We start from the raw sequence: 25,386 nt of genomic DNA, 5'->3' as shown, positions 1-25,386 counted from the left end.
TATAAACAGGCCCTCTCGTCCCTAAACCTTCTGTCTACTCCAGCTTCCACCCTCATTCTCCTCTCCTTCACGGCCAAGTCTCTTAAGGGTGAAACAATGTTCCTCATCTTTCTTGAACTTAACTCTCATTGCTGCTCTTGCCCAAATTGCCAGTGATTTCCTAGTTGCAGAGTCCAACAGGCACTTTTCAGTCCCTATCTTAGGTAATCTTTTTGCTTCTGGATCATTGCTTCCTCTTCCTGGTCTCCTCTTAGCTCCCTGATCACCCTAGTCTCAAGTGTCCTTAATGGAGATCTCATCTCCCTTCTACTCTTCAAAGGTGGCCAGTGGATTAATACAGAAAAAAAATTCTTATCATCTACCTCCGGAATTCTCCCTGGTCCAGAAGATGCTAAAGCCTCCCAATCTCAATTGTGTAATGACCCTCGGCCTGTGGGAACTACCAGAAAATGAAAACAAACTCCATATGAGGGGTGATCAGAAATATGACATCTCAGAAGTATTTGTGAAAATCATTGTCTCAAGAAGAGAAAAATGAACTCTGCTTCAAATATTACAGCTGTAATCTAAATTTACTTTCTCCATTTTGTTTATTTTAAATCCCTCACTCCCAACAGCCTCAGGTTTACAAGGAATTCTTAAACTTCCTAATCTCTAATTTATGAAGAGCTTTTTAAAAGATTTATTATTTACTTTTTTAGCCTTCAGGCGTGTACTTGAAAACCTGACGTTATCTTATTGGGGGTTTGCTTGGCCCAGCCTCTCTACCATTCTGCTTCCAAGGTGCCTTTTGGACTGGTACGTAGTTTTTCGTCATAAAAATAATATATTCACATTTTTTAATCTGAGAAAATATAGAAAAGGGAGATAAAACTTTGTGACCCCCTACTGGGTCATAACCACTGTAAGTATTTGGTATCTTTCTGCTCAGTGTCTCCACCCCTTCCCCCCAACTTATTTCTGTACCATATTCTAATTGGAGTTCAGAGCCTGATTTGGAAAGTTTTTATGTCAACACATGCCATGTACCTTGGCAGTTTGCTAAGTCTGAGAAAATTCAGAAGGCATTTTTTTCCTTCTGACTTACCCGTGTGTTTCATTTCGATGCTTGGAAACATATTCCTCTGTGCAATCTGGGTATTATTAGCCTATGGCTTCAAGTAACAGAAAATTCAATTCAAACTCACATAAACAGTAAGGAAAAGTATTGCTTCATACAACTGCAAGTCCAGGGGGTAAGGCAGTCTTCAGAGAGTTTAATTAGTGGCTCTGGATCTATTTTTCTGCAGTACCCTGAGATGACTCCTCTGTGCGTTGGCTTCGATCTTGGACCACTTCCTTCACAGACGTAAAATGGCTGTAGCAGTTACCGGTTTCATATAGAAATGCCATCGACTTGGGCGAGGTTCTCCTAAGACCAAGGAAACTTCTTTCCCAGGAGCCTCTAGCATTCTTGAATCAATCCCTGTTCTCAGGGCAATGCCACACACTGACTTTGGCCATGGTTCCTGAACCAATTACTGGCCATGGCAATAGAAGTACACTTAGACCAGGCAGTCCCAGATGTGGACTAAGACACAGGGGCTATGTTTGGAGGAGCAGGTGCCTAAATAAAACTGGATTATGTTAAGGATCAAAGAGGAGGATTAGAGATTGAACAGACAGACAAGCATACGTGTGTTTAGAAACCTGGCCATTAAATTATTTATTAATAAAATTGCTTTTATTTAATGTATTAATTAACTGACTTATTTACAAATTTTAGCTTATTATTATTTCATTTTTTAAAGTTTTAATAGATGATACCTTCATATAGTTGAATATCCAAAAAAAAACCAACCAAACAAACAAAAGGATATACAGTGAAACATCCTTTCTACTGCTATACAGCGATATTTTATATATATACAAGGAAAAAATATATATACATAGTCATATAAACTCTCTTTTTGTACACAAAGTATAATGTTGTACACACCCTTCTGCACCTTGGTTTTTTCACCTAACAATATATATTGGAGATTACTGTATCAGCACATAAAGAGCTTCATCATTCTTTTTTCACTGCATTGTATTATACTGTATATAATTATACATTAGATTATATGAATGTGCCACAATTAATTTAATGCCTAGGGATGGGCATTTAGGTAGCTAATAATGTTTTGCTTTTAAAACATGGCTATAATGGTTAATGTTGCATATATTGGGCTGGCCAAAAAGTTCGTTCAGGTCTTGCCACAGCTTACCAAAACCCGAATGAACTTTTTGGCCAACCAAATGTTGCATTTTGCACATTTGGGGAATATCTAAAGCATAGATTTGTAAAAGAGGAGTTAATACCAATTGCTCTACCTAGCTGTTGCACCAGCTTACACTCTCACTAGCAGGGTATGAAAGTGACTGTTCAGAACACCCTCGTCAACAGAAATTGGTATCAGGCTTTTGGGTCTTCGCTAATTTGATCATTGAAAATGGATATCTCTGTGTAATTTAAAATTTTTTCTATTGTGAGTGAGGCTGAATCACTTTCATTTGTGCTTTCTCTTCCAGGCCCTGCCTGTTCATATTCTTTGCCCATTTTCCTGTTGCACTGTTGGTCTTTTCCCTTCTGATTTGTACGAGTCCATATGCTAAGGAAAATTAGTCGTTGGTCTGTAATAGAGCTGCAAATATTTCCATCCCAGTTTGTCATTTGTCTTTCAAATTTGCATATGGTTTTTCTATGCAGTAAATTTTTATTTTATGATATTGACTGTATAAGCTTTTTTTTTATGGCTCTGGATTTAGTGTCATAATGAGAAAGGCCTTCCCCACTCTATGGTGAATAACTCTCTTTTACTTTCTTCTAAAAGAGAAGATGGTTTCAGTTTAGACATTTAAATATTATATCTACTTAGAAGTTATCCTGGTCAGGTGTGAGAAATCAATCCAACTTTGATTTTTTTCCCATTTGACTTTAATTTTATGCTATTTAATAACGATATCCCTTCTTGCTTTGTGACATTCAAGGTACTCCCAATATTCTCTATAAATATTTAAAAATCTAAGTTTTCATTGACTTTAATTAGCAAAACAATAGCCCAGAGAGTTTCTGTAACTCACCCTAGGCCATGGTATATTTTGGAGGTTGGGGAGATCATGGGATGAAAAGGTCTTAAAATCATATGAAGAATAATGCTTGTTACATTTCCATCATCATTGCTATTTGGAAATGTGCTTACTCAGGACATGTACTTGCAATATAAACAACTAAAAACAATAAAGTCTGACAAGTGATTTAAGTTCCTTAAGACTGGCACATTTAATGTTCTACCTAATAATTTAGGCTCTTTTTAGACATGGCATGATTAATCTCCTAGAGGATCAGGACAGATAGCTGGCTCCTGAATGTATTCTAAGATGCTGCTGAGCCCCCAGACTCTTAATCAAGAGGCAGAACACCTCGGGGTCTGAAGCCCCCTCCAACGCTACCCATGGAGAGGGGAGCCCAGAAGCAAAGACAGAACAGAGACACATCTTGATTCCTTAAGCTGTGGATTTTGACAGAGGGACTGGCCAAACTCAGATAACCAGGGACACTCTACTTAACTCTCTCTCACTACAAAGAGAATGTAATATGTATTGTGATTCTCCAGTTAGATAGAAACTAACGTCTATCCACAGCAACAGTGTCACGTTCACGGCTAAGTAAAAATCCTTTGACAAGTATAAACAGACTTCTGCTGTAGCACTGTCACATTGAGTTATAGTTATCTGTTTACTGCTCCATGTTTCCCAGGAAACTGGGTGTTTTCTAAGGGCAGAAGCCCTTTGTCTTCTTTGAACCCCTATAGCTTAGTACACTCAGCCCTCTATAGGAATGTGCTTATTGCACGCTTTCTCTCTTACGTGAGAAGTCTGTTTATATACCCCACTCATCAATACTCACCGTTTGTTGAGTAGCTTCCCTGTGTCAGCCACTGAGCTAAAGTACTTCTCATGCACTAACTTTTTAATTCTCACAACAGCTCTGTGAGGTTGGTACTATTATTTTCCCCATTGTAATAGTGAGGAAACTAAGGGACAGATTGGTTAGTAACTTGCCCAAGTTCACACAGGCAAAAAATGGTAGCGCCAAGATTCAAATCCTTGATGGTCTAACTCCAGTGCCCACTGTTCTTAATAGCTACATCACATTGTTTCTCTCCAGTCTGTTGGAAAGCGAAGAAAAAGAAATTCTATGTAAAACAGTACTTACTGACTTCTCTGGTGGCACAGTGGTTAAGAATCCACCTGCCAATGAAGGGGGACATGGGTTTGAGCCCTGCTCCTGGAAGATCCCACATGCTGCGAAGCAACTAAGCCCTTGCACCACAACTACAGAGCCTGCGCTCTAGAGCCTGTGACCCACAACTACCGAAGCCCATGCACCTAGAGCCTGTGCTCCGCAACAAAGAGAAGGCACCTCAATGAGAAGCCTGCGCACCGCAACAAAGAGTAGCCCCCGCTCGTCGCAACTAGAGAAGCCCGCACTCCGCAAGTAGAGAAAGCCCGCGTGCAGCAACAAGGACTCAGCGCAGCCAATAATAAAATAAATAAGTTAATTAAATAATTAAAAAAAAAACAGTACTTACAATTTTGCCTTCAGCCCATGGGATATGGGTTTTTTATGATTGCTGTTATTTGTCTAGGAAAATGCTTTGATGTTCTTATTTGATTGACCCCACTTCCACCCGACCCAGGGCAAGAGAAGAAGCAAGTGAAACAAAGAAGGCCAAATTACTTTGTATACTAAAGAAATAGGAATCTGTGAGTTTTTAGCTGGCCGCTCAAGAGACAGCATAAGGCACCTGAAAGAGATGAGCGGGGCATGAGAGAGTGATATCTGGATGGGATAGTGAAACCCTGTGTAAAATCATGGCCAGGAGGAAATTTCATGTGGTGAGGAAGACTTGAGAAATGTACAATAACCCTGAACCATCAGCAATAGTTTGCAACCTACAATAAGCACATGTAAGAGGTGTTTTTTCAGGATTTGCAGAGAGCAAGAAAGAGGAATGGGCCTGGGGAGGCAGGCAGCAGATGCAGGAGTTGAAAGCAACAGTTTGGAACAGGTAGTAGCAGTGAAAAAAAGCAAATAGCATCAACAGCCCACTGCTAAGACAAAAGCCAGCCAGAAACCCACAGGAAATACTGAGGGTGACTTTCCACCTGTAATCTGGAGGCTTGAGCAAAACTGATGCCCAAAAGCTGAAGGACATAGAGATGGCTGAGTTCTAATAACGAATTTTCTCCCCTTCTATGATTGAACCTGATTGCATTTGCTCAGCTGCATCACATAAAAATTTTTATCAACGTGTTTATACTTTTTGTGTCAGTGTAGATCAGAGTTTGAGCCTCGGCCCTCTTGATATTTTGAGATGAATGATTTTTTGTCTTGAGGGGGCTGTCTTGTAAGATGTTTAGCAGCATCTCTAGATGCCCGTAGCAGTAGCAAACCAGCCTCCAGTCGTGACAATAAAAAATGTCTCCAGACTTGCCAAGTGTTCCGGGGCGGGGAGGGGGGGCAGAAATCACAGCATTTTGTGTAAAAATGGCTCCCAAACGTATTTTGAGTGTTTCTACTAAGTCACACTAAGTGGTGCAGCTTCTGAACATCTGCAGAGTGGCCAAGAGTGATGCTGCAGCAAGTTCCCAGGTCTTCAAGAATATTTATATTGTATTTGTGTAATAATAGCATTTACAGTTTTCTATGGCCTACATTACAGAGTGATAATATTGCCATTAAGAGAACACTGTAGTTTTAACATTATGTACATTAAGAGTTGGTTATACAAGTTTTCCCTCTAAGCAAAGTCCATTTACCTTAGTATGTGTCTGGGATGGGTACCCAGCATTGATACAGAGTAGTAGCTCCCAGGAACCCAACTGTGTGCTGCCAGAGTCAGATCTGTTGGGAAGGCTGCATGATGAGCTCCAATGATTCCCCACCTGAGTCTTCTGGAGATGTTCAAGATGGATGACATTCACACAAGCAGCACAGTCTTGTAGGAGAACCCAGATTCAAACTTTGGTGAAAACCAGTGTTTTGCAGGGAAGTGAAACAGGGCAATAACTTATAACCATGACAACTATCATTGTCTCTACCAGCCATGGTCTTTCAGTGCTATGGCACAGATAAAACTGCTGTGTGTGTGTGTGTGTGTGTGTGTGTGTGTGTGTGTGTGTGTGTGGTTCCCCAGGGAGCTTGCTGCAAGTTGACCCATTCTCCTTGCTCCAAAAGCATAGTTGAATACAAGAAAGTCAGAGAGACATCACCTACTCTGATTTATGATTCTAAAATAGATCACCACTACACCTGAAACTAATATAATGTCACATACCAATTTTACCTCAATTTAAATCAGTCAATCACCATCAAATCTAATTGTTTTGTTAATCACAAATTATTGTGTGACATCTCACAAGTGATGGCTACACAGTGGACTAGAACCTCTGGTTCACTGGGAAGGATGTGGGATTGAGATTCAGACAGACTGGGTTCATTTCTGGGTTGCAACTTACTGACTTTTGCTTAAGAAAGGGAGTTCCTTTGCTCATCTGTAGAATGCATAGTAAAATAACCTCTTTTTCTCAGGCTTGTTGAGAGGATTAAATGAGGTTTGAAGCAATCTGCTGTAAATTGCTGAACAAGTGTCAATCACTGTCATTACCTCCCAGAACCACCGGCACTTTGCACAGGTCACCCAGTCCAGCCCTGTAGGGTGCCTGGCTCTTTCCTGGTACAAGCCCACAGAAAAAGCCTCCTCGGTGGTGTGGTACATACGTTATCTTCTGAAGGTGAAAAAGTTGCTACATTGGGGTGAGTTGAAATACTAATCCAACCCAAGTGTCAGGTCTGCTTAAGCAGCTGCTAATGGAAAGGAATTATTCCAGCTCCTATTTCTCATTTCTCCTGAGGATTCAAACAGCAGCTGAGAGCCAAGACTCTCTACCACCAGTTCCTTTCTCAGCGTTATAGGCTAGGTCAGTGTCCTGGGATCTGACATTAACAATTAGGAATTTCTTAAGCAGCAGCAGACTGGGAAAGACAACTGTCAGTGCTAAACAAATATGTTGAAACTCATTTTTATTTTTTTGCGGTACGCGGGCCTCTCACTGCTGTGGCCTCTCCCGTTGCGGAGCACAGGCTCTGGATGTGCAGGCTCAGTGGCCATGGCTCACGGGCCCAGCCGCTCTGCGGCATGTGGGATCTTCCCGGACCAGGGCACAAACCCGTGTCCCCTGCATCGGCAGGCAGGCTCTCAACCACTGCGCCACCAGGGAAGCCCCTGAAGCTTATTTTTTTACAGTAAAAGTCACAGAGATAGACAAGTATGCTGAGTTGATTCATTCTTCTCAATATAGAGCAGTCATCTTGAAGGTGACACTCATTCTGATGATGCTAAACAGGTGACCTATTCCGTCAGCAATGGGATCCAGAGTTTTTGGAACACAGTGTGTCTCATTATGTCATCCAGCGGGGAGAAAACATTGACTCAGGCTCTAAGATCCCAAGAGTTTTAATCAATAGGAAAATTTGATTCAATCATAGTCATTAAGCAAATGGAAAGGAACCAGGAATCAGAGTGATAAGTAAGGTTGGGGAACCCAGGCAGGAAGCATGTAGGAAAATGCCCTGCAGGCTTGTGATGGGCACTGTTGCAAGTCAAGGCTGGATTAGCTAAGAGACTGAAACAGATTCTTGGCCACAACTCCAGAGCCTGGGAGTTACCTGCACTGCCCTCCTCATCATATTCTGCTCTTATCAAGCAAACGCCACCTCCTTTCTTTATCTTCTGCTTTCCAAGTACTCATCCATCAGCTGTTCCACCAGTGGCTGCCCTTGCAGGAAAGAGTCTTAACTACTCTTACCTGGGTAAGAACAGGATGAGGAAGATATCTCAGGATTTTTTTTACCCTCCTCTCTCCACCCCCGTGAACATCTCCTACTCCCAATGCCCAGAATCTGCTTCTCTTTGCTTAAAAATTCAAACCATCCCCCATGGCCCACCAATTCTATGAAACTTTCCTTGACCTCCCTGGCACATACTAATTTTTTCTTTTTTTGTAACACCTGCAACGTGTACCTAACGCAGTTAAGGGACATCCAGACATATTTTTCTCTGTTTCATGTGAGCTGACCTTTTCTTTCCCAATAAATGATAACCCCTGAGGACAGGAACCACATTTTAAACTTCTTGAAATTGCATGCCTAATTCTGTGATTTGCCAGTTAGTCCAGCTGAGGCCCTCGAGATCTCTACGGTCTGGGAGAATTTAAGGAGCCCTAAGCTGGTTTCTCTAGAGAAGAGCATCAAATCAGCCTTGCTGTGGGGTCTGCACAAACCTTTTCCCACATCCTAGTCTCATGCCTGGGGATCAAGTCCCTAGCAACCTGAATCTGGGTCCCATTTCCGGGATCCTTGTTCTATCCCATTTGTTCTGGATTGGGTGCTGGGCTCTTGTTCTTGTCAATCCTCCCAAATCCTGCCTCTGAACCACACTCTGCAAGAATCCGTTCCCACAACACATTATCCACAGCAGCTAGTTTGGATTTCAGGCTGCCCAGACCTCTCTACCATGTGGGCTATGCTCCACTCACATATACTTCATCTCTTCCCCTTCCTGGCACTGCCAGCCGGCCAGCTTCTCAGTCTGACTCTTTCTGCCAAAACCTTCTGGGAACGTCTGCTGTGCTCCAGGGCTTCTGGCTGACCTGTGTGTCCTTTCCACTCTGCCATCAACTAAGCCATCATTCTGAAATTAAAAAAAAAAAAAAAATCACCTCTAAGTTGGAGACAAGCATGCACACACACACATGCATGTGCACACACACACACAAATTCATTTATCAGTCAAGAAGATTTCTGTTACCTTCCTAAATTTATACTCTCCCTTTTTGGGCATTTATCATCATTTCTAAGTCTGCCAATGTCCACCTTGGAATTTTCTTTAAATCAAAGGGGCCTTTAGAGATCACTCATTCCAACTCTCTTATTTCTAGTCTCTATTTTGCTACCCTACATTTATGCCTCTATTTAGAACCAGTGGCAGAGAGCTCTGCTAATGATAACCTTAGTGAGGAATTCTCCTTGTCTGTTAGCAAACTGCCACAGTGTTAGAAGACTTCATAGAAAGTCTCAACTTGGGCATCAGTTACCGTCAAAAGTCAAAATGTGTTTATCCGTTGCTGAGATGAGATCATTTCCTTCTCAGCCCCAGAAAGGAGACACGTACACACCGTAAAACTACACTCCCTCTCTCTCCCTCTGTCTCTCTCTCACTCTTAATGTGATCAGCCAGCTTTCTGTCTGGAACAATCAAAATATCTCCCAGCTGGAAAGACAGCGTCATTTTCTTGATGCTAAAATAAGAGAGTGATAAAGCAAGTCTCAGCAGGCACAGCAGAAATTTACTGCTTTTATGATTTGTATTTCAGAAATGATGCCATGAGACCAAAAATGCAAAGCAGAGCTTGTTATGTGTTGGCAAAAATATAGTTAAGGGCAGTTACCTCAGCCATGCCTTTCAGGCTCTGGAGGAAGAAACACCACTACCAATTTCCCCTCCTCGCCCCGAGGTTGCCATGGACACTGGGATTTTCCCTCAGCCATTCCCTCGCTGCGCTCTATGCTGTGAGCTCTATGCTGTGGGCTAAGAAAATTGCAGTATTTCCCACATGGTGTTCTTGCTATAGCTTTGAAGGTATTAAGGAGAATTGTGTTGGAAAGAGCATCACCAGGATTACGTCCTGCTTAGCCCCACCTCCTGACCGGGGGCAGTCTTTGGCTACACTTTCCAAACCTAGGATCTACAGGGTGTGCGTGTTCCTCCCCTCTCTGCTTTTCTTGGAGAGGGAACTCTCCAGACTACAGAAAACCCCTAGGAATTTCCTCCCCCTGCAGGTTTCCAGCAGCTTATTTCCCACTTCTCACTTAGACTTGTCTTCTTTGAGATCCAAGTAAGGAAAACAATCCTGGGTTAACACTTTATGAGCCATGTAACTAGGACAGTGCCATTGGGAGGAAAACAAGATAGAACTCAGAAAAGATGGGTTTGAGTCCTGGGACTTCAGTCAGATCTTTGACGTCAGGGCATTGCAAACCCTCCTTCTTTAAAATACAGACACTAATGTTTATTTTATTTTATTTTTTAACATCTTTATTGGAGTATAATTGCTTTACATTGTTGTGTTAGTTTCTGCTGTATAACAAAGTGAATCAGCTGTAAGTATACATATATCCCCATATGCCCTCCCTCTTGCATCTCCCTCCCACTCCCTCTATCCTACCCCTCTAGGTGGTCACAAAGCACCAAGCTGATCTCCCTGCAGGCACTAATGTTTAATCAGCTCATGTCATCTACGGAGCACTCAGGGTTTTTTGAGTAGAAGCTGCTGCCTTCGGGTAAATATCCCTCTGTCTGGGGACTTATTCCTGGACATTGGTTATGTGTCAGTGAAAAACTCCAAATGATCTATGTATCAGTTGCTATTTTACACTTTCAGTTTATACAACAAACAAGAAAAAGAGCTTAGCTCAATTTGCTGGAATCTCCGCCAAGACAGTTCATTTCTATTTTGAAAGCATTGTTGGTAAATTTTAATAGTAAAGATAAGAAATGAAAGCAGAAATGAGGCAGTTTATATAGTCTCAGTTCCCATGGCTCTAAAATCATCACTCAATCAACACAGCTCAACCAGAAAAACCAAAACCTTTTGTTATAGGCAGAATTCTAAGATGTCCTCCAAGATTTCTGGCTCCTGGTATCAAGCCTTCTCCGAGTTTTTCAGTCAAACACTAACCTAGGTGCTGCTGTGCAGGAATTTTACAGGTGTAATTAAGGTCCCAAATCAGTTTCACCTTAAGATAGGGAGATTGTCTGGGTGGTCTTGACCTAATTGCATGGCCCTTTAAATCTGCAACTAGAGGTCAGAGGCAGAAAAAGCCAAAGAGATTTGAAGTATGGGAAAGATTTGACAGAAAGGAGATTCTCCATTGCTGGCTTTGAAGACGGAAGAGCCAGGTGACAAGAAATACAGCATTTCCCAGCATGGCTGAGAGTGGGCCCCTGGTGACAGCCGACCAGGGAACAGGGACCTCGGTCCTCCAGCTTCAAGGCACTGAATTCTGTGACCACCAGAATGAACTCGGACAAACCTGAGCTCCAAATGAGAACACAGCCCGGATGACACCTTGATTCAGCCTTGTGAGACTCTGAGCCAAGTCATGCTCTTCCCAGATGCCTGACACACAAAAATTGTGAGATAATAAATGGGTGTTGTTTAAGGTGCTAAATTTGTGATGATGTGTTACTCAGTGTGAAAAATGAATACACACTCCATAAATGGTTTGAAAGCTTCTTATCCAAGACCAAAATCCAAACTTCTCAGGACAGAAACCTACCAACCATTGTGAATCAGATCTATCAGGCAAGCCCCTTGCTGCTCCAAGTACGATTCATGGACCAACTGCATACACATAGCCCGGGAGCTAGTTAGAAATGCAGCCTCTCAGACCCCATCCAGATCTACTGAGTCAAAATCTTCATTTTTTACAAATCCCCTGTGACTCATATGCATATTAAAGTGTGAGGGACACTGGTTAGCATTCTAATTCAGAGCTGGAGAAGCAGAATCAACAAAACCTGAATTCCGAACTTGGCTCAGAGTTTTACCAGCTGTGTGGCCTTGGACAAGTTGATTAACCTCTCTGAGCCTCTATTAATCTATAAAATGGAGCAAACAATAGTACCAGCTTCACAGAGCTGTGATGAGGCTTAAATGCGACAGTACGTAAAATGCGTTAGCCCAGTGTCTGGCATGCAGTAAGGGTTTAATAAATGTTGGTTGTTATTGGATTGGGCACTAAGGGTTGAGTGAGTTCAGTGTAAATGATGAAAACCACATTAGCTGGAAACAATGCAGGATCACTGCAGCGAAACGTCCTCCTTTGATGAAATATGCCATCACGGAACCCCCAGAGGCTGCAAAAGGGTGTGACCTTGGATTTCTACCGCGATAAACATCCCCTGACACCAGGCTGGGTCAGCCATGTCCTTCCATCTCGAAAATCATCTCTTGTAACCACCTGTGTCTCCCATCTCCCTTTTCCTTCTAACCTCCGCTGCCAGCATTAACCTATTAACCTCGCGGGGCTCCACCTCACTTAGCTAATGAGATCTGGCCAGAAACCATAGAGACGGTTGTCAGAAGCCCCCAGCAGGTGGTATCCTTGGATATCAGTGACAGCTCACCCCACAGAAAAGATGAATAGATATGCCGGCCACAGAGCACAAGCCGTGTGGCTGTTTTAACAAAAATCAAAGGTTCTTTTCATTTTTGCTGAAGGGAATGATGACAGTGATGGCAGCACAGAGTATAAGAACAAATGACAAGAACACACCGACAATTACAAATGGCCAATCCCTAAGTCAGAGAAGTCATCTGGGATCGGTTCTGGAGAGGCCCGGCTCCCCCTCCTGGCTTCTCTGGTCTTGGCAAACACGCCTCTCATTTGCTTTATCTTCTCATTCTGAGCCGAAGAAATCTCTGTGGTTCAATATAAATAATGAGGATGATATTGATAATAATAATAGCTCTCATTTGTTGACAACTCCAAGTGCCAGGCACTTTTCATGAATTATTTATACTCGTTATAACAACTCTGTGAGGTAGACATTATTATGTTCCTTTTTAGTCAAGGAAATGGAGGCTCAGAGAGGTTATGTGGCTTGCCCAAGTTTACACAGCAGGTAAAATAGTCGCCATTGGATTCAAACCTGGGTCTGCTCGACTCTGAAACCTCTGCTCTCATCACCTTGTCTCTACAACATAGCTCTTATCCTGATTCCTTGTCTAGGCTCTTGACTCTCTGCCCAAACCCAGTATTTGGGCCTTTAATGCTATTGCCTGGTCAGCTGCTTCTGCTGCTTCTTCTTCTTCTTCTCCTATTTTTGCTGAAGTATAGTTGATTTACAATATTGTTTTAGTTTCAGTTGTACAGCAAAGTGATTCGGTTATACCTATATATATGTACATATCTATATTCTTCTTTCGATTTTTTTCCATTATAGTTTATCAGAAGATATTGACTATAGCTCCCTGTGCTATACAGTAAATCCTTGTTGTTTATCTATTTTATACGTGGTAGTGTGCGTTCGTTAATCTCATACTCCCAACCGGTTCGCTTCTGAATTGCCTTTCTTCTGTCCTTCCCAGGTGGGTACCACTTCTGGATCTTGTCTTCTCTACTCAGATACTCACCTGTCTGGTCCTTGGACACATGCAGCACTCACCTATTTCCTGTTGGTCCACATGGTTCCGATCCAGGGTTTTGTCACCTCACTGATCCTAAGTGTGTTGGCTAGGCCTGACCAATGAGGGGCTGGCATGACACCCCTAGACTCTGAATAACTATCCCTCCATCTAGACCCCACCTCACAAGGAGGGTCTCCTATATCTACTAGCTTGGCTCATGACTACAGAAGAGAATTTCCTGGATGTTTCCGGTGTTAAAGTAATTAAACAAAGAGGGCATTAGACTGAGGCAGCTCTAGTGTCTTGGCAGCCCACGCAAGAAAATTAAAACTTAAGCCAGAGTCAATGCACTCATATCCTGCAAAATGAAATTTAAGAACAATCACAAACAGATACCTAGGCTTTCCCAAAGAAGGTAGCTACTTAAGCTATAGCCAAGCAAATAATCTCCTTGCTTTGCTTCCATGTCCCCTCTATAAAAACCTCTCCCTACCTTCTGTTGGCTGAGTGTCCCTAACCACCTTTGGTTCTGTGTTGCCTGATTCGAACCATTGTATGCTCCAATAAACTCTGAACATTTTAATGTGCTCCAGTGTACCTTTACACAGAGAAACCACTCCACCTAGGTTCTGCTCTCTGCTCCTGCTATGCCCCGTCTTGAATACTCAATTTCTTTCTTTCCAAACCACACTCTATTGCCCAGCTCATACCTGATTCAATTTCCACCCTCCTGCCCACGTAATAACACCTGGACTTGGAGTCACAGCCCTTCACCATTTGGCCTCAATGACCCTTTCAAGCTCCAGCTCTATTTTTCAGCCAGCTGTTCCCTATCCTCTCTCCATGATTTTCTTCTGGGCCTTTGCTTCCTGCTCCCACTCTGCCAGGAATGCTTCTTTTCTTTGCATTGTTTCTGTATCACCCAAGATCTAACTCAAAATCCATCTTTAACAAGGTCTTCCTGTATAGCACAGGGAACTATATTCTATATCCTGTAATAAACCATACTGGAATAGCATATGAAAAAGAATATATATGTATAACTGAATCATTTTGCTGTACAGCAGAAATTAACACAACATTGTAATTCAACTATACTTCAATTAAAAAAATTTTTTTTAAATGGCCCTAATCCCCCAAGCGGAAAACAATCTTTTCCTTTTGTTAATCGGCTGTGGCACTTTATCTGCACTTTAGTGACACTTAACAGTTTTATACATTTTGCCATAATAATTATATATATAATTTCCTTCCCCTTTCAGACGGTAAGGTCTTTGAGAGCAGAGAGCACTTGATTTTTTTCTTTTGGTAGCCTAACAATACCTAGCAAAATGCTTTGATAAATGATTGCAGTAAATCTGTTGATCCATCAGCTGGATGGTAGATGGATGGATGGGTGGGAGGATGGGAGGGACATTACAGGCACTGGGACTCCAGCTGAAATTTTCCAGCCAGGCCTCCTTGTCAAGAGAAAGGCTGAACCTGTCAGGTGAGCAGGCTGTCATAATTATGGAAAAGGAAGACTAGCTTGAACAAATGGACCATGCTGGGAGTGAAATCAGGCCATGAGGCCATGCATGGTCACCATTTTTTTTTTTTAATGTTTACCAGGCTATATCAGTAGGATAGTTTAAAATACACAAAAAAAAAAAGGGGGGGGGGGCTTCCCTGGTGGCGCAGTGGTTGAGAGTCCGCCTGCCGATGCAGGGGACACGGGTTCGTGCCCCGGTCCGCGAGGATCCCACATGCCACGGAGCGGCTGGGCCCGTGAGCTATGACCGCTGAGCCTGTGCATCCAGAGCCTGTGCTGCACAACGGGAGAAGCCACAGCGGTGAGAGGCCCGCGTACCGCAAAAAATAAATAAATAAATAAAATAAAATACAAGTAACAGGAAAGCCAACTCAACTTTGAATTAGCTCCCATGGTAAAGAAACTTACTGGCACAAGTATAGGAACTCAGAGGCAGGGGTAGGAGTAAGGATTGGTGGATCCAGTGGCTCTTTCCATTCCTTTGCTCTCCTATCCCCAGTGCTGACTTTATCCTAAAGTAAGTTTCCCAGTTCTTAGAAAGTTCTAGTAGTTATGGGCTAATTGCCTCCTTTTTCAAACATTCTGCTAACTTCCTACGGCTCTTTCATTTTCTTTTTGTTCTTTTTAAAAAATATATATTAATAAGTTCATGTTCATTGTCCTCGAGATCTGCCGAACTCTGGATCCAGGCTCAGTAGGGCTGCGTGGTACTTTATATGTCTCTGGCTCCTAAATTCCTATTTACCATCTCCAGAAGGCTCAGCTTCTAGAGGAGCTGAAGGTATGTTTAGAAGGGTACATTTCCAGGAAGAGAGAGAGTGATTTGGACCCCAATCTGATGATATCAGATACTCTGAATTTGTCTCTCTGTTCACTCTGTTCTGGCTCCAGAGAAATAAGACAGTTGCTAGTGAGATTGGTGCCATTTTCTGTAGTTTCTGTACCACGAACTCTCTCATCTCTGAGATCTTGTTTCTGGTTTTGTCTTTGTTCTAAGGCCCCATCAGGTTCTCCTTTTATCTGGACGTGGAATCTAGATCTTTAATTTTGAAACCAAATTTGTGCTCAGTTCTGGAACCTCAATTTCTTTAACAAGTTGCTCTCTGGAATCAATCCCAGGATAAGGTTTGTCCATAAATCCCTTGCTGAGGGTGTGTAATTGGGAGGAAGTGTAGCTGGTAGGACATTGTCTATCTTCTCTGCTTTGAATCTTCTCTTCAGGGTGATCTTCGTCCTGGCTTGATTCTAAGTCCTCCTCAGGTTCTGATCTTTTCTGGAATAAGTGCCTAGTTCTTCAATTCTGAAACCAAATCTGGATTCTAGACCCTTCAGTGTTGATTTCTAAAGCACATCTCTGTTTGGTAGCATAACTTGGGTAAGAGTTTTGGTGAATTTGGTGTGGCTGCATCTACACTTCATTGTTTGGAGAGTTGTCTTGGGCCATGTTGGAAGAGAGTCCTGAAGTCTAAGGATTCAACCAGGAGCCTATGGCTCTTTCTTAAGGGTAAGGGAACATATTTTCCAGAAGTGCCTAGAAAACCCCTCTTAGTGACTCTTAGGTGCAAACTGGCCTAGGCCTGCCTACTCCAGACCCATTTATTACTGGCAGTGGGGCTGGGGATGGGGTTGGGGATTGGGCTCAGACCACTCAAGGCCCACCCAGGAGCTGCAGTGGAACTTGTGATGGAGAGTCACTACAAGATCGATTACAGCAGACCGTTGCCTGGGTGCCACTCCCATTGAGGGCTGGCTCTTGTGACCTTCTCATTTTAGAGAAGTAATAAACAATGGAAAACACATCATCCAAAAGATCTCATTGCTAAAGATTTTACAGTGTATCTGCTCGCCTAAGTGTTCTTCAGTGCTTCTTGTGTAAAACCATTGGTTAGTTAGTAGGGTTTATTGAACACATGCTTTTTAGATAGCGTCATTCTAAGCGCTGTGCAAAGATTAGAAAAGGAAAAGGAGACAATGGCAGTGACTTTTTTATTTTTAAATATAGAATGAGTGTTGAGGGAAATAGTTCTGTTTCAAGGTCAGCATTAATTGTACTCAATTATTTTCCAGAATGTGGAAACTACTTGAGTCCCTTCCTCCTGTCTTTGTCTTCTGTTATTCAACTCTCCCTTTTCTTGTCACTCTTTTTCTCCCCTCTTACTCTTTGCTCATTTCAGGAAGGCAACATAGCCGAGATTAAGAGTGTGGAATCTGAAGTCAGACTTCCTGGGTGGGAATGCTGGCTTTGAGCCCCAGCTGTGACTTTCTAGCCAATTATTTCATTACCCTAATCTTCTATTTTTTGTGGGTAAATCATACCTAATAATTATACCTACCTCCTAGGATGAGGCACATTCAAAATGATTAGTAAGGGTTAACTATTTTAATTTTCTTTTTCATTAATTATCTTTCAGTTGGGCCACATTGTGTGCCTATTCTTCCCTGTTAAATCCCAGAGTGATAGATGGTTAGGAAATAGAGTCAGGATTAAACTTACAGAACAACTTTCTAGTGAGGAATGGCATGGAGCCATTTTATTTCCTTCTCTTTTCCTTATTTTTTTTCCTTTTCCTTATTATAATTAGGGTATTTAAAGAGTGCTATGTGAATATAACTAAGGCAGAGATGAAAATGTACAAAACCAGTTGAGAGGAACACATATGTACTATACATGCAAACAGGAGAATGTCCTAGTTCAAGTAAGAATCTCCCAGATGACAATATCAGCTTCATCTAGGCTTAGTTTATTCAGTTAGTGAGAGCACTTTCTGATAAGACCAAGATGAGGGCTTTAATAATTCTAGAATGTGGTGACCCTGCTTTATCTCTTTTATGGCTATAGACTGCTCTCCTGACCCTGGCTAGCCATCTCTAAATGCATCCATTGTTCGAAAGATGATCAGTTGGAGGAGTCTGATGAGAGCAGCGCAAATTTATCATCTTAGTAGGAAACAACTACAATTGAGAGTACATTCTATCAGGGTGGTGGGTTAGCCTAATGTTTGTAGATGAAGAGAACACAGACTGACATCATTGTAGACTTCATAGAAGACCAATAGGTTTGGAGTGATAGGTTCCACAGCAGTTGACAACCCACAGCAAGGATTACCCCTGTGTGCTTTGCCTTCGATGCCCCAGCTCTTCCCAGAGACCACTGGAGAATTACCATCTATCCCTTCAGTTTCATGTTTGTTGAATGAATGAATGAATGAATGAATGAATTTGTGTGCTTAGTTGATCAATGTATCTGGTTCCCCTCCTAGAATGTGAACTCCCCAAGGCCAGAGCAAGCCTGTTTTATTCACTCCTGTATTCCTAGAGCTGAAGTGAGGGCCTAGCACGTAGTAGACATTCAGTAAGTATTTTTTAAATCAATAATTTATAACATCAATAATGCCAGTGTTGAGAAAAGGAATTTACTGGCAGGAACATGGTAGTGCAGATGTCTTCACAGCTGTGAGGCTGCCGACGCAGTCTCCAAATTAACATCAGAGTAATACTGGGTATTGTGAGGATGGGGGGTCACTTTTCATACACGTTTAGCATCTGACAGTGTGAAATGACACACTACAGTGTGTGGCAGTGGTGGTGTACCAAGCTTGGAGTTTGGGTTCTAAAAGTCAACAAATAGGGCAAAAATCATATCAATAAAAAATTACCATTAAAAATCTCTTAAATCACCCATGTAGTACAGATTACTTGGTTTTATGTATTCTGTGCCATCTCACAGTAAGTTCAACACAGCCAGTTTTCCCCCAGAGTTGGAACAGATGGCCATGGCTCTTTCTTTGGTTGAGCACCAGATGAAGTCGTTGGCTTGAACTGAAGGGCCATATTGTTGGGGGGAAAAATTACATATATAGGTATATATTCATCTGCATTATTTTCTTTTGTTGAATGTGTAGCTGACTACAAGCAACTTAAATACTTCTGTACGTAACTCTATTGTACTATTTGGTCCTCAGTGTCGTCAGATGCTCTTCACTGTTTATCAGGAAGACAGGTGTAAAGGAGGTGGAAAATGACACTTTGGGGGTACCACAATAGCTGGCATAACCAATAGGAGAATGTTAACCATAGTGATTTTCCAAATTAAAAAAAAAAGCCTTTTATCTAAATTGCATCCATGCTCTAAATCCCTACAAAAAAATAATACAGAGCATGTGTGGGGTGCCTGCTATGTTCTGGGTACTAGGTTCTTTATGTATATTGTCTCATTGTACTGCCTCATAGTAACCCTTTGAAGAAGGTATTACAAGCCCTGAGACCCTGCAGTGATTCTTCACAACAGCCAGGCAGGCACACAGGCTTGGCCCATTGCCTGAAAGAACAAATTTAGCTGTAACCAGTGATGGAGACACTCCCAGCCCAGGGCATGATATAAACATTCCTGTCCTTGTCTCTTGGGTTGTCTTTTCATCCACACCAGGTCTGTCTTGCAGGGTTGCTTGGACACCTCTTCCCCACTCCACAAATGTACCTGGGTATTGTCTGCAAAAAAAAAAAAAAAAAAAAGGAATGAGAGTCAGTCAACTTGTTTCAGGAGTTCTGCATTATGATGCTCACTTTATTAGTAACATTGGAAAATTTTAAATTCCACTTTGACGGGAACTTATGAGTTATGTAAAAACAAACTCATTTAAGAGGTGGAAGGAATCATATTCACTGCCTTTGTTTTTCTTTTGAACCTGTTCTCTGCTTAGTGTCCTATTTTCTACATTAGATAAATTCTTTGCTTCAACTTGCTCTCAGTGAAAAGACTACTAATACAACACCATCGCTTCAGACGAGCAGCATTGAAATAGTCCACCTTGGTTGCTTTTTACACCTCCTCATACGTTTTTTCCTGAGCTTCTTTAGGCATCATAGTTTCTTCCACATCTCCCCAAAACATATTTAATATTGATCATAAACATGGGCTGTGTTGCCAATATGCCTAAACTTTCTATCATTTTCCCTTCCTTTCTTTTCTATTCCCTTTTCTTCAGGAACCTGGCTTCATCCTACCACCAGCCATTGTGTTCAAACTGGGGAAAAAGAACTCTACTTGGCCACACTGGTAAAGATGGAAAAGGTGCTGGGGAAGGAGGCAGAGATGTGGTGATCCTATATCTCACATTTACAGGTGGTGACAGTGGTTCTTGGGGACTTTAAGTAGATTTTCCCATGTTACCCACCTAGAAAGTAGCAGTGTTGGGAGTTGAACCTAGGTCAGCAAGGCTCCAAAACCCCTAGTTTCCATTACACCACACTGCTTACCACAAGCAGCAAAACCCCATTAAATGCAGGTTTGGGGCAACAATGATGAGCAGATTTGCATGAAAAAACAGAATTATACATGATTAATAGGTCTGGTAATGTGACCTTGGAAAGAGGGGCCAGACTAAGTGAAGGACTTTCCTGAGATGAGCAATAGCATGGATGACCAGTGTTTACTCTGTGCATGGGACCATGCTAGATATTTTGAAGAAGACACAGGGCATCTTATAAGAGACAGGCTAGTTGAAGGGAAAATCTATGACTTGTAATATCCAGGGTACCTCCTGGATACAGAGAGCACACTCAAACTGTACAATTAAGAAGAGTTTAAGGGAAAAGAAGCAGACTCACAGATATAGAGAGCAAACTAGTGGTTACCAGTGGGGAGAGGGAAGGAGGGAGGGGCAATATAGGGGTAGGGGAGTAAGAGGTAAAATTATTATGAATAAAATAAGCTACAAGGATATATTATACAACACAGGGAATATAGCCAATATTTTACAATAACTATAAATGGAGTATAACCTTTAAAAATAGTGACTTACTATACTGTACACCTGTAACATATAGTATTGTACATCAACTATACTTCAATAAAAATTTTTAATAAAAGAAGAGTTTAAGGGTCTAATCTACTTATAAAGTGTGGGTGAGGTTTAGGGAATTGGCGCCAGCAACAGTGGGATTCTGTTACCCACCCCCACACATGCAGGGGCAAGGGGAAGGGGCGGAGCATAGCTGTGTGAAGAGGAAGGGATGCTCCCCTCTCCCAGGAACTGTGACCTTCAGTACAGAAAAGCAGCCAAGCTGTGGTGACCCATGAGGGAGGGAGCCACAGTCATAAATATCTCAACCTCACTCTTTCTACTCTTCAATCTTTTGGTGATGCTTCCCATTAGCTAATCCCAGCCAGAAGCTAGAGGGCAAGCATTGATTCCATCCATAAAGCCAGGCAGCTAAAATTGTCAGCAAAGAGATGCTACAGACGCATGTCGACCTCTTCCACTTTGAAAATATGGCGTCCTATGTCAGCATGAAGAAATTATAGAAGATGGACCTTCACCCCTAAACCCATAGAAATGGAATGATGTCTGACAAATGGGGATTTGTAAGCAGCTCTTTTGCCCCTTTCCTGTTGGTCTATTTCTGTTTCCCTTAAGCCTTAGTCATAAAAGTGAGATTACTAAGTAACATTTAACCTAACTCCTGATTTTTGCTTTACTGAATGTACACAACACCTTGTCTAAACTGTTGATTCTTTTCCCAGATTAAAAGGAGTATGCATGAAGAATTAAGCAGTTAAAGAATGACTGACTCTCTATCCCCAGATGCCCCGTTAGCAAATTTGCAGGCAGACCATGTGGGCAAGAGAACATCCAATTGCAGGCGGACCATGCAGGCAAGACAGCATCCAAAAGAAGATCAGGAGAAGTCAGCAGGTCTGCACACAATGGAAAAATGACGAAGAATCTGACCTCCTACCTTAATGATTAACTGAGATTGTTTCCCCTTTTTTCCTTTAAAAATGTCATGGCTGAGCAGAACCTTCCCAGTTGGTCTCTGGACAAGAGTCCACCTTCTCCCCAGATTGCCAGCTTTTCTGAATAAATCACCTTTCCTTTCTACAGACACTTGTCCCTCAGTTATTGGCTTTTGAGCTGCAAGCAGCCAAACCCGAATTCAGCAACAGTTTCAAGTAAGAACAGTTCAAATTAAATACTGAAATAGACTGCCTTCCTGGTTCACCCAAAGTGAAGAGCAAGGTGAGCTTAAGCTTTCAATTGTATCACATAAGCAATGTTTTTGCTCAATTCTCTTTCCACTGCATAACTCTATTTCACTCATTCAGAGTTTTCTCCATCATTTTTTACATCTTCCTTCCATTTTTGTTCTTTGCTTTCCTCCAGTAAAAAGGGCTGCTAGGTTTGTGCCTTCATCGGCAGACACTTGGAAATAATGCACCATGGCAGCTTTGCAAGGATTTTTCTCTTTCCTCCATCCAGAGAGAAAAAACAAAAGGGTAAGGATGGCTTGAGAGATTAGATCAGAATGTTGTTTTATTGCAGCTGTTTCTGGATTGCAGGAGTCACCAGAGGGAAACAATGTGCTCAGGGACTGAAGGAAATGGTTTGGCTCCAATCTGTCCTGAGTCATCTGGGGAGGAATTTCTCATTGTTGGAGAGGTTAATACTCAACAAAGATTTTGCTTCTCTCTGCAGAGAGTGTGTGTCGGGGGAAAGGCATGGGAACTTGACATGTGATGGGAGCAAAGAAGGCAAATGCAAAAAAATAACTGAACTTTGGTCAGGGCACAAACCATTTACTCTCTGGGCTCTGGTTTAGATGTGTAGCACAAGAAAGATCCACCATCTATTTCTAAGAGCTGGAGGGCTGGTGAGTCAATGAGATCTCCATTTTCACCCAGCAGGCAAAATAAAGATGGGGTTAATTTAGGCAGGTGGATCTAGTTGATGAATGAATGAGTGAAACAAGTCCAGGGGAAGATTTTCAAGTGATATTTATGTGGGAGGCTCATTTTGGCTTCTCATCAAGTATGAAAGGCTAAACTTATTTGCTTGAGTGGTGCTGGCTCTATAGGTATGTAGGACAAATAAATCCATCTTCACCTTTGCCCTCATATATATGTGTTATTGGTACTATTTGAAGAAGGCTCTGTGTTTTCCTCCCTGGTACTATCCCTGCTATAGATCCTGTAATCTTTATGGAAGGAGCCTGTAAAATACTCTGCAGTTTGGCAAAGATCAGGCTAGGTGGGCTGTGGAGACCTATCCAACTCCCATTCCAGCTTCTCTTGGTAGATGTTTCAATTTACATTTGGGCTCACATATTTTCCCCTTACTGATTTTTTTTTTTACAAAGTTAGTGCTATGCATTGAATTGTGTCCCCCTAATAAATATTGAAGTCCTAACCCCAGGTACCTATGAATGTGACCTTATTTGGAAATAGGATCATTGCAGACAATCAAGTTAAGATGAGGTCATTAGGGCAGGCCCTAATGTAATATGACTTTTGTCCTTAGAAAAAGGACAAATTTGGACACAGAGACAGACTTGCATAAAGTGAAGACAATGTGGAGATGTAGGGAGAAGGCAGCCATCTACAAGCCAAGGAACGCCTGAGGCTACAAGAAGCTAAGAGAAAGAAAGGAATAGATTCTCCCTCACAGCCGCAACCCTGCCAATGCCTTGATTTCAGACTTCTGGCCTCCAAAACTGTGAGACAATACATCTGTGTTGTTTAAGTCACCCAGTTTGTGGTGCTTTGTTTGGGCAGCCCCAGGAAACTAATGCAGTTACATATGATGAAATCTTCTGGTTCAGTCCTTCAATTTCTTCAGTGAAGACTGAAGTGTAAAATGTAAAATGGCTTAGACAGTCACAGAGCCAGTTGGGGATAGAATTCTAAATTCCCAGATCATCCTTCTACCCATTGATATAACTGGTCGGATTTGGATAAATCACAGCAACTGGCTTCTATTGTTGGCTCAAGAGGATGGAGAAATGACATCCCTATATTCCATTTTTTCTTTTAATTTCTTTTAATTTGTTTCTGGCTGAGTTGGGTCTTCGTTGCTGCACGTGGGCTTTCTCTAATTGCAGCAAGCAGGGGCTACTCTTCGTTGTGGTGTACGGGCTTCTTATTGCGGTGGCTTCTCTTGTTGTGGAGCATGGGCTCTAGGTGCGTGGGCTTCAGTAGTTGTGGCATATGGGCTCAGTAGTTGTGACTCGTGGGCTCTAGAGCACAGGCTCAGTAGTTGTGGTACATGGGCTTAGCTGCTCCACGGCATGTAGGATCTTCCTGGACCAGGGCTCGAACCCATGTCCCCTGCATTGGCAGGCAGATGCTTAATCACTGCACCACCAGGGAAGCCCCCATCTTCTAATATACTAGACTGTAACAGTTTGAAACAAGACTTTGACATTATTAACGTGGAGTTGGAATGCTTATTCTGTGTCAGTATCAATGAATTTGTCTCAATGTCAATGAAGTTCACTTAATGCTCACTGGTTTATCTTTTGAAAACCTACAGAAACTTGAAGAAGATTGCTAGTGGGTTATGTATCTAAATTACACCTTATACATGAAAAGAGGTAACTCCCTGGGGCACCTCTTGGGAAGGTCAAGGGCACTTTCTCCTACATCTGGTGGCTTCTCTTACAAGAATCTAAAGTTCTGGTGAAGTTGCTGGAGCTCCTGAGCCAGGGAAAGTTGTGAATGCTGAGGAACAGAATTAGGAAGGAACTCAGGCTTCCTGGCTCAGTTCTCTTCAGCTTCTCCTAGGACCCAGCATCCTGCCTGGTGCTGCCCTTCTGGGGTGGTGGCGGATGGGAGGGTCCACTAACCTCTCCACACCTGATTCCTTTTTGGTCCTTATGCAGAGCTCTCAGCAGCCAGTCCCAAGATCCCATCTGACAAGGAGGGAGTCAACACTTTTGGTTTCTTGCTCTCTGGGTGCTAGCACAGCCCATGTCTCATACATCTTACATCTTCCCTAGGCTTCTCTGCATACTCCTCCCAAGTCTCTGCTCCACGTCAGAGAGGTGGTTAGTAACTGGATTTGAATTGGGAGAGAAAGGTATCACCCTTCATGCCATCATCATCTGGATTTGGTGAATCAGATGTAGAGATTTGGTGTAGAACCCCTACATACTCAAATATTCAATTTAAGTATAAGACTTTGGGCCCAGGGCTTCCCTGGTGGTGCAGTGGTTAAGAATTCACCTGCCAATGCAGGGGACACAGGTTTGAGCCCTGGTCCAGGTAGATCCCACATGCTGCGGAGCAACTAAGCCCATGTGCCACAACTACTGAGCCTGAGCTCTAGAGCCCGTGAGCCGCAACTACTGAGCCCACGAGCCGCAACTACTGAAGCCCGCGTGCCTAGAGCCGGTGCTCCGCAACAAGAGAAGCCACCGCAATGAGAAGCACGTGCACCGAAATGAAGAGTAGCCCCCGCTCGCTGAAACTAGAGAAAGCCCACGCGCAGCAGCGAAGACCCAACGCAGCCAAAAATAAATAAATAAATAAAAATTAAAAAAAAAAAAGACTTTGGGCCCAAAGGACATAGACTCACAACATAATAACTGAAAAAAACAACTTCTTAGAGAATATTGGCATTTGTTTGCCTGCAGGAAAGTTTTGATTTTGTAACTTGAGAAGTGGAGAGGAATTTTGGTGAAGGGGGAGCCAGAAAAGAAGGAAAGAGCTGTCTCATCACTATCTGATCCAGTTTGAATCCCTACAGGTAAGAGGAGAAGGACAAAATGTGGACCCAACTGTCTAAGAGAGACTTTGT

This window comes from Mesoplodon mirus (assembly GCF_964341445.2).
Source record: "Mesoplodon mirus genome assembly, chromosome: 4".
Taxonomy (NCBI): domain Eukaryota; kingdom Metazoa; phylum Chordata; class Mammalia; order Artiodactyla; family Ziphiidae; genus Mesoplodon; species Mesoplodon mirus.
The sequence above is the reverse complement of the archived record's forward strand: the minus strand, read 5'-3'. Positions refer to the sequence as shown.